General features: G+C 42.6%; 1 long non-coding RNA gene across 1 annotated transcript; it reads left to right on the top strand.

Annotated features, from left to right (window-relative positions):
- The first annotated feature begins 343 nt into the window (after positions 1-343).
- On the top strand, positions 344-8,036 carry LOC142567898 (uncharacterized). The gene is made up of 4 exons (XR_012825291.1): positions 344-769; positions 1,763-1,867; positions 4,988-5,132; positions 7,927-8,036. It is a non-coding gene; the product is annotated as an uncharacterized LOC142567898 (long non-coding RNA).
- The last annotated feature ends 421 nt before the right edge of the window (positions 8,037-8,457 follow it).

The following is an 8,457-nucleotide window of genomic DNA, read 5'->3' as shown; positions in this document are numbered from 1 at the left end:
GTCAATTTTTAATCAAATATTTATCAGGAACTACAGAATTTTCGACTACAGGACGTCACACTACAGAGAACAGAACGACAGTCACGACGTCCCAAAATACGACAGACTGAAAATTTCCTGTTGTGTTTTTCAAGTGGGTGAGACGTCTATACGGCGTATACGCAGATTGCTGTCCTCTCTATTAAAAGCAACGTTGCTGAAACACGTCGTACAAGACGCTGTACGACTCGCATAACATCGATATACAACGCCGTCACCATCCATGAGATCACCGAAAGCGCGGTCGCTTTCGGTGGCCGCCTACAGATGGCACCACAGGTAGCGCCGGTAAAGTTACAGGTGATATTATTTTGCCGTCTTCAGTTTGTCGCTACATGTGAGTGCTTGCTGTGTATTGACGCCGTCCGATGTAGTTGTTTAATCGTGTGTACGCTGTGCCGAGAAAAATTGTGGTGCATCTTGTATGCATTGAGAATCACAAAACCCCTGGGACCGCGTAATGTAGCCCGCAGTATCCTTCGTGTGGTGCGCCGATGCCGAAGATATGACCCTTCGCGCTTCCTTTGTTCCGGGCTCATGAAAAGGATCTCATCCTCTGGCACTGTCGCATCGTATCGCACTGTACGGAAGAATTTGGTGAAAGTTGTGCTCTTACGTCCTGTAGTTGATCCGCAATTCAACAGTGTGTGCGCCGGAAGGACCGTTGGTGCAGTCGATTCCGCGGCACCTGTGACACGAAAAGGAGCGTTTTCCGAGTACGCCGAGAAAGGTAAGTCCGGCGCTTTCGCGCATTCTTCCTGTCTATGGTTCGTGAAGTGTGCGTTGTTGTACGTATCGCAAGATCCGTACAACAACCGAATCCGGATTTGTAAAGCAGCAAGAATTATAAATGTGCTTTTCAAATGGTTGTTCTTCATGTCGCAGTGCACATTTAGCAAAAAGTTCCATGGAAATTGCCCTAAAACGTATTCATGTTACCAACAGCTCTATCTGTGGTTTATTTACTTTCACCTATGAAGCACGCTAGCGCGGGTGGTTCTTTGGTCTAAATGGGCACAAAAATTCAAGGAAAGAAAGTTACTGTTTGTGTACATAATTTTTCATTGAGAAATGGTATAGGCATTTCTAGAAGTAGTACGTCGATGTGTCGGTCTTCACAGCTAACAGCTGCGCGAGATAGCACCCGATTCCTTCGTTGACGCATGGCCAGATTTTTAGCTTGTATGGAAATTCTTCTGTTTATAGAGTGTCGTCAGATGACGTGTATTAGTGTCCTGTGTGTTTTCGTGTACTTGTAAAGGGTTCCGATCTTGCAGAGAAGCCGAAATTACATAAGCAATGCTTCTTTTTAATGGAAAAATCTTTCTCTTTTCTGTATTGTCTCTCCAGAAATAGAGGTGGTCTGTTGTAATTTTGAGCGCATCGTCCTTTGGGAGCAGTGCTTTGTTGCGCCGCATAAACAAATTAGGTTTTGGAACGCTTTTCATGTCCTACGGAATTTTTTGATAGTACAATTCACATTTCACGTTATACAGCTGTACGTTTGTGTGAACCTTTTCATAGTAGATTCATGTTTGCTACAGTTCGATTTACGTGTTATTTAACCGCCTGTGATGTTACAATCAGATATTTGCACAACCAGTTGCAGCTTCATGTAACTGGTTGTATGAGACTTTTATCAAAATATGACGTGATCTTTTTATATCACAAGTTTACAGTTTCAGCAGGGATTACAATAAATTGAGCATTTATTATTGTTTAGGGATGGCAAGATTTTGTGAACCAGAGGCACCTCCACATATGCACCTGCGGCACTTCTGCAGCCTCAACAGCACGGAAAAGTACCTGATGTGCATGCTGTGACAAGGTGTGTGCAAAGCAGTTGCTGCCACTTACACGAGCTGCAGATTTTGTTAGTATCATCCATGTTTGGAAACTCTCCTGAATTTTTCGTGGGTTTACAAATGTGGGCTCATTTTACAATTTTATGAATGTCACTTTAGAAAGACAACGAAGTTGTGTTGGTTAAGATGTTTTAAAGCTGTTGAGAGATTGACGGCATGACATTGTTAAAATGCATGTAAAAAATTAATTGCAATGGTACTTGTACTGCTTTATTATTAGCAATGCAATATCTCTAACGAGAACATCAGAGGGGCACTTGCTTTTGGGAAGTTTGGTCAGATAAATTCCTGAAGCAGCGTAAAGCTCTGTAATCTAAAAAAAACAATGTTGTCAGTTACTGGTTTCAAGCTCGCTGCTACTTTTTGTGCTGCACGACAAGTTAAATAATGGTTGATAATGTGTGTGTGACGTAATAGTTCTGCGCAAACACACGAGGTGGAGAGAAGTAATTAATAAAGGGAAAATCAGACGTCCACCCGCTCGCACCATTTGCTACAAATGAAACCCGTATGTGTTCCTCAAAAGGAAAGCCGCACAGTTGAAGAAAAATTCGTCCTGGTCCGGGACTCGAACCCGGGACTACCGCCTTTCCGAGGCAGCCACTCTACCATCTGAGATAACCAGGTGGCTAGCAGATGCCAGGGCGAAGTCGAATTAGTTGACAACACGAAGCAAAGGCAAGGGTTTGACGTAATATTTTTTTCCCCTTTATTAATTACTTCTCTACACCTTGCGCGTTTCCGCAGAACTATTACGTCAGACCCTTGCCTTTGCTTCATGTTGTCGACAAATTCGACTTCGCCCGGCCATCTGCTAGCCGCCTGGTTATCTTAGATTGTAAAGCGACTGTCCCGGAAAGGCGGTGGTCCCGGGTTTGACTCCCAGACCTGGACGATTTCTTTTTTTCATATGTGAGGCTTTCCTTTCGAGGAATCCGTACGGGTTTCTTTTGTAGCAATTGCTACGAGCGGGTAGATGTGTGATTTTCCCTTTATTAATAATGTGTGTGTGTATGCAACAATGGGGGTGCTGAGAGCAAGCTTTAAAATAATGTGTGCTATGTCCCCAACAAAGAATTTAGTGTCTGCAGCATTTTTACAAAATATTATGTTCACAGGTTGGCAGGTATGACATAATGTACAACAATAATGTACAACACTTTTGCTGTAGATACATTTTCATAACGTCCATTTTCTGTCTACTTGAATCGTATATTTAGAATTTGGCCCACCTGCAGTTTGATCAAGTTACATAGGTAGCCCCCTCTGAGTTAAATATAATTAGGGGCTATTGTAGATATGCATGATATACCTACTCACTGTATTGTGACAGATATTTTTAGGGACTGTGTTGTGAGGCATGCATATCCTTTTACCTGTATGTCTTGCTGCAGGTTGCCCGACAAAAGCATAAATGCTTCGCCCACCTTTATTATTATGCTTTCATGTAGAGTTCTAACATCTGTGCCCGCATAGACTCCATGTTCTTAATTACATTTTTCTAAGTATTCACTGTTGTGCATTACATTATTGTGTTACATTAGTGTGCATTACATGTTTTTCTTCGTTTTATTTTGGAGGGGGGTATTCATTTCTATAATAGTACAGAGAATAGAACTTCAAAACAAAAAGCCACGAAAGGTGGCTTAAAAGTGTATGAAGCTTGGAATTCTACATTCCTGCCCCTAAAGCGCTACCAGTAGAAAAACATTCCTAATTGTCTTTTTTATAAGCTAGCTGCCAGATACGTAGTCCCATTATGAGAGTATGTTATTTTTTCTTCTTTGGTCTGACTTGTTTTGTTGAATGTTCTCCTTGTTAGTTCAGAATTTGTAAGCCTCCAGGTTTCTACGGGGCAGAAACCTGGAGGCTTACGAAAAGGGTTCTACTCAAATTGAGGACGACGCAACGAGCTATGGAGAGAAGAATGATAGGTGTAACATTAAGGGATAAGAAAAGAGCAGATTGGGTGAGGGAACAAACGCGAGTTAATGACATCTTAGTTGAAATCAAGAAAAAGAAATGGGCATGGGCAGGACATGTAATGAGGAGGGAAGATAACCGATGGTCATTAAGGGTTACGGACTGGATTCCAAGGGAAGGGAAGCGTAGCAGGGGGCGGCAGAAAGTTAGGTGGGCGGATGAGCTTAAAAAGTTTGCAGGGACGGCATGGTGACAATTAGTACATGACCGGTCTTGTTGGAGTAGTATGGTAGAGGCCTTTGCCCTGCAGTGGGCGTAACCAGGCTGATGATGATGTTTTCTTGCCACCTCATGCAATACTCCAACTGGAGCCTATGAGCTATGTGTATAATAAATAAGTAAATTCCTAAAGCATGCAAAAAACCATGCAGCATAGCATTTAAATGTTGCCAGTTTATAATGCTTCTCGAGTGCAGCGCATCATGGAGCTTAAGGCTGATCTCTTCAGATGTAAAAAAAATTGCAGGTTATGAAAATGTGGTCCTACAAACTGCTGGTTACGCATGTCAGTCAGCCTGCTGCAGTGGTCACAAGTGAGAATGTAACCAAAAAGCTGGGCGTGCTCGGCCATTTTGCATACGGCACAGGATAAAGCTTCACCTCTGCTGTTGCTTCTCTAATAATAATGGCCTCCGAGTATACATGCCGAGTTATGCTTCTGGGGACACTTATTAGTTAACCTTATCAGGTAATACCATTAGACTTATGGGTGCTATAATGTTGCAGTGCCTGCAGGATGGCCAGCATTACAATACACATTAAAATTATTGTACAAGTCATGCAATGGTGTCGGGATTGGCCCACCAAGTGACAACCTTTAAATACACTATACCTGGGATCAGCCCAGCTCACTCAGTCAGTGAGACATCCATGCATAAGGGGAGGAGTATGGCAAATAGAGGGCGTTCGATTAATCTTTCTCACATAGATAGCTCATACATATAATCTTTCTTAAATTGGATGCTTTGTTGCTCAAAGTGAAGTTACTTATGGGCATAATGTCAGCATTTCGATCCTATTTATGCTTAACGAAAGTTGCTTTGTTTAGTGTCACTTTTTATATTGTTTCGCTTGTGATTCTAAGCTCACTTGTTTTATAGCTGCTATAGGTATGGCTGGACCTGGAGAAGAAGTGTAAGCAGACCATGCTATGTTGCTGATCTGCGCTGATCTCCACATCCAAGTTGGTCCCGCGACAGTTGGGCACCATTGTGCCTTGCTTCCTTGACAAGGTGATATAATATGGTGAGCTTGTACTTCAATATCGGTATTGAAAATTATGTTAAGGAAAAAAGACAAGGATTGGTCTTTATGATAGATACACTCATGTTCTTTCTTTAAGGTGTTCTTTTGGCACTGTTCTGCATGGACATATTTTTAGAGAATTATAACTCCTTTATTGCAAAGTGCCATGGCGCTAGCTTATGCGTTAAACTAGCACTCTTTCACCAAAAAAAGCCTTATTTAGCACACAATTCACAAGGAAAGAAAGGAGGCAACCTGACAGACTGCTACTAACAGTTCAGTATTATTGCTCGCACAGTGATATTGTGCAAAAGGTGAAAGGGGGAGAATAGATCTGAATACATGCTGTTCGCACGGAAACGAAAAGGACGCATCACATGGTGAGCGTGACACTTGTTTTACAATGATAAGAAGCAGTCTCACTGTCTAGTAATTCTCTGCATGGGGAGCTAGTGCTAGGTTCCTCGTCATACATATAAGAAAAGCATCAGATATCTCTCCAGCGCTTTTGTCTTTATATTTTGTCACGATCAAGCAGCTTTCAAACATAGGTGCATGTGCGCCGAGAGCAGTGCACTACCACTGCTAACTGACCCGCGCATCAAGTTTGCTTCGTCACGCTGCCAGTCATTTATACATTGGTCGGTTTATCCGATGTAGCCTCTGCTGTACGAAATGGTATGTGATAGACACTGCACCTGTGTACTGTACAAGCTTTGTTACATGATTTTTTTCAGAGATAGTGATGCAGGCCTTTTCATTATTTACATGCCTACACAACAAACCAAGCATTATCTGTGCTTAGAAAGAATTGTAGGAAAATCCAGCATGAGGCAACTGTTCTCGGCACGAAACAAACTTGATTCGTTGGTTTTCGTTCATTGGTGCGATCACACTAAGGCAGACAAGCTTGTAGGCTGTGCTTCTGCAATTTGTACAGCACACTGACAGCACTGATGTGGGCCTCATCTGTGGGCTGACTGATGGCACCTTCTACGGCGCAGACCACTTGTGTTGGGCGAGGCACCAATGTTGACGTTTGTTCCCTTGTGCAAAACAGCAGTCCTAGGTTTCGAGTAGTTGTAGGAAGACAAGGTAAACATAACTTCGATGGCTTGAGTGGGCTCATTTCTCTTGGGGCATCTAGCTTTTTTTCTTGCAACTGTGCAGAGGTGCTTCCCTAGAGTCGGCGTGAAAATGGCATGGAGTTGTGCATTCGGGAACTCCTGAACAATGATCTGCTGTAGTTAGGGCTTTGCGAAAATGCACTGTCTACCAATTGGTAGAAGGTGCATTATTCAGCCACTGATTTCCTGTTGGCATGCTTGCACTCATGCTGTCAGTAATTTCCTGGCTTGCCGAATTATCTTGAGGCCCCACGCTGATGATGCTACCGATGTCTTCATGTGCAGACTTTTCAGGATGAGGTTTTTTGCTTTGCAAATCTTGTTGAAAGGTAGGTGGTGCTTACAGGTAGCTATTCTAGATATTAGTGAAATGAATTGGCCCATCTTGCTTCGTCAAACATCGTCACGCCGACATCAGTTGCACAAACAAAAAACCTGGCCTACTCGCAGCGTCGTGCACGAAGAAACAAACAAATCAGCTGCTGGATTGTCTTAACATGGCATACTAAGCTGAGACCGGAACTGCTGTAGCTACAAACCAGGCAGAAACGATGATGATGAGCAGGGATTTGCAGTAGCACCACTGCGTGGGGCAGCAAGGTGGCTCCGTTCAAAACAAAAATGGCGTTCAGCAAGTAGAACCATGCAACGGTCAGAGTCGGTGCATGGTGCTCTCGATCAAGTTGGCTCAAGGAGTGTCCGAAAAATCAGACAAGAGGTTGCAAGGCGTCCGAACTTTCGGAAGTTGTTATACATTATGGTCCATGGGGAGAATGGTGGTGCCGTGAAGCAGACCGAGTAATCATGTTCGAATTTTCGGAGTCCGGAAAATCAGTTGGTGACTGTACCTATACCTATGTGTCTATGTATACCTAGGTGCAACAGTGTTTGCTATGATCTGTGCAAGAATTGCTGTTGCCCGTAGATGCCCAACATGTCAGGTGTCAAATTGTAAAATACCTTGCAAAAGTGATCTACGGAAAAATAACGCTTCTGCTATATTTCGCTTTTACAAGAAATTTTGCGGCTGCTGGCACCTACCTTAAAAGGCTTTATATGGTCTTCGCATGGCCAGGGCCTTCTACTTTTGTGAGTTTGCTTATCTCGAAATATACTCCGGTTTTTATAACTTCAAGTTGGCGGGATCCCTAGTCTCCTTTAACATGTACCCAATAGACCTAACATAGGGGTTTTGGCATTTCTCTGCCATCTAAATGCAGCCATTGTGGCCGGGATTCAATCCCATGCCCTCTGCCTGAGCAGCGCAATGTCAAAGCCAGTACACTACGGTATTTTGCTGGCAGAAGGGTTTAGTTTCTGAATAATTTATTATCTCAACCTGTCGGTGTTGTTTTTAAAGGTATTTCTTGTTTGTATTCTGTTGCTTCAATACTAGTAATTATTGTAAATCAAACGATGTGTCCATCTTTTTCCTATAACACTTGCTTCAATCGCCTGCTAATTATGACAGCTTATTCTCCCACAGTAATCCATGTTCCCTTGAAACATAGGCATTGCTTGAAACCACATATTTTTCAATAAGATTTATTCATTATCTCCTATGACCGGAATGCTGAACCTTTCTTATCTGTGGGAACATAGGCAAATTTGCCTATGTGCCAACCTGTTGCATGAGTCAAGATAAATTATTGGCTTTACTTTTTCAGGTGCCCTGCTCGCTCTCACCCAAGCAACCCACTCCAGCGGTCTTCTCTCGGCAGACTGGATGCATCGAAATACCGTTAGAAGGTCCAATAAACAGTGCTTGGGACATTTATGACATGCTTTTACTTAAGCGGGAGGACTTCAGGCTTAATGAAAGCTCAAGTGGGTGTACAGAAATACCTACGTAAAATATACTTGTCTTTTTCACTTACAAGTACATTCCAATACTTTGCCTGACATTTTTCACCCCAAAATTACGCTTTACTGTGGATTTGTCAACAAACCATTACAGCAAAAAGGACGAGTACAAGTGATCGAACATATACTAAACTTGCAAGAATTACATTTGCATACTTGTAGTAAATAGGAAAATGAGGTACAGTCTTCTTCAGGGTGCATTTTCTTGTAGGTCATACATAGAGAACGTACTCGTGGGTCATACAAAACTTGTTCATGATGTATCACATCAGTGTTGGTAGTGCTAATCAATTTATGCCGAAAATTGTGTTCATCTTCGTATCAAGCAATGTACC

Source organism: Dermacentor variabilis, unplaced genomic scaffold (genome assembly GCF_050947875.1).
Source record: "Dermacentor variabilis isolate Ectoservices unplaced genomic scaffold, ASM5094787v1 scaffold_149, whole genome shotgun sequence".
In the NCBI taxonomy this organism is placed as follows: Eukaryota; Metazoa; Arthropoda; class Arachnida; order Ixodida; family Ixodidae; genus Dermacentor; species Dermacentor variabilis.
Note: the sequence above shows the minus strand (reverse complement) of the source record. Positions and strands in the feature narration are given on the sequence as shown.